Source organism: Hyaena hyaena, unplaced genomic scaffold, assembly GCF_003009895.1.
Source record: "Hyaena hyaena isolate Hyena2069 unplaced genomic scaffold, ASM300989v1 scaffold_1162, whole genome shotgun sequence".
In the NCBI taxonomy this organism is placed as follows: domain Eukaryota; kingdom Metazoa; phylum Chordata; class Mammalia; order Carnivora; family Hyaenidae; genus Hyaena; species Hyaena hyaena.
In genome coordinates, this window is record NW_024081796.1 from 402,427 (window position 1) to 404,409 (window position 1,983).

Consider the following 1,983-nt stretch of genomic DNA (forward strand, 5'->3'; position numbering starts at 1 on the left):
GGCTGAATCTTCATTTTCTAGCCATTGACTCCTTCTGTTTGACCTGCTTGGAGTTTTTGCTTGTTTTCTTTCCTTCCATTTTGTTTTGTTTTCTAATTTGCTTTAAAGTTATGAGCTTTCAAGTTCACCAGGATTTGACACCAATTCAATAGCTGTATGGCCAGCCACTTCAAGAATTTGTGTTATCTTTCTGACCTTTCTCTGAAATGCAATTGAATTTTTGGAGGCATTCCTATGCCTCATTTGATGAATATTTTTTACCATGTTCATCCAGTAAGGAATGGTAGAACTGGTGGGAGATGGGGTGGGGGAAAACTAGCTGGCATTTGTATAGTCATTGCATTGATTCCTTTATTTAAAATTATGTCTTTAATCCTTCTAGCAACCAGCCATAGTTTCATTACCCCCACTTTACATGTGAAGACATTAGGGCTAAAGAGTTTAAATAACACGTTCAAGGTCACAGAATTAATGAGATAAAAGAGAACAGATTCAAATCAGGTCTACTTGATTACACATTTGAGGCTCTTTCCCACCTCATTTTCACTACTTATGAACTCCCTGTCTATGATTGGAACTCCCTGGTTTCATTTTCATATTTGTACATTCATTAGAAATTATATTGCACACATCTTCTTGTATTAGTCAGGTTAAGCACATTACGTGGCAGTAATAAATTAACTCAAAAATCTTAGTTGTTTAACTAATGAATCTTTCTTTTTCATGTTATATAGACAATGTTGTTGTGTGGGCATAGAGGTAGAGAATTGATTCACATGATCCCTTAGGGATATTAGTGGTTGGAAATTTCTACCACTGGATATGCCACTGGTCACTATGGCAGAGGAAGAGTACCAGAAAGCCTTGAACCTGGTATTATATTCTTCAACACATAATTAGTCACATGACCCCTACATGGAAAATGTAGAGGAGTGCTTGAAATATTTGTCAGTATTACCTTCTCAGCTACAGGTTGTTTATCTGGTAATAAAAAAATCTCTCTATGTTCTTCTTCCCACACTCATATCCTCCTGGTACAAAGAATGCAAAAGTCCTGGGGTCTCAGGTAACGCATTCCAGCCTTAGCATCAAATTTAGTGGTAATTCTTCGTGGTCTAGATTCCTATTAGTTACATAGACAGGAAATCTGCAGTCCTCCAGTACACCACCCAATACAGGGTGCCAAGTAAGCACAGTGACTGATTAAGGTTGAAGTCATGCCATGCAGTAGCCAGGTCTGTTCTAGGACACCACTGGGTAGATGTTGTAAAGAAGAGCACCCCCAAGGATGGGGAAAATTTTTCAATTTGGCTCTCATTCTACTTTCTGGTTGATACACTCTCATTCATTGTTTTCTGTGGTCCCTGTTCACTGATCTGGGAGATTCTCCATTGTCCCTTATCCTCCATACCACATACAAAAACGATTGTTGGGGGTAATCTACCCCTCTATCCACTAGAAGGTTGTGGCCCAAGATGTGCTAACACAAGCTCTTGGTTTCTCTATCACTCAAAGATACAGTAGACTTCATATTTATTTGCTTCCAGTCATTTCTAAATACAAGTAATACCCCTTTCCCCATAACATACAGGCATTTTTAGTAAAAGGTGAAAGATTTATATGATCTGAAGAGAAACCAGAGTATTTATACAGGCACTTTTAGAAATTTGGTCTTCACATTTGTTACATTTCTTTACTTTCTTGACACCAAAACTTCTGTCTCCTGACAGTTAATGGTAGGTACATTGAATTTACCTGAAATAGTAGGTAGAAAGGACTTCCTTAATATGACCTTTGCCCTTAAATATTTAATTAATTGATAAGCTTTTCTGGATATCATATCCTTAATCTGATAGTTCTCCTGTGGTACATTAATCCATTGAAGGATTCTGATAGCTGTTTTGAAGATCATGCCCTTCAACTAATCTTTCCTAAAGGTTGGAATTGTCATTCAAATTTGTAGTTTTCAACATTGCCAGGTCA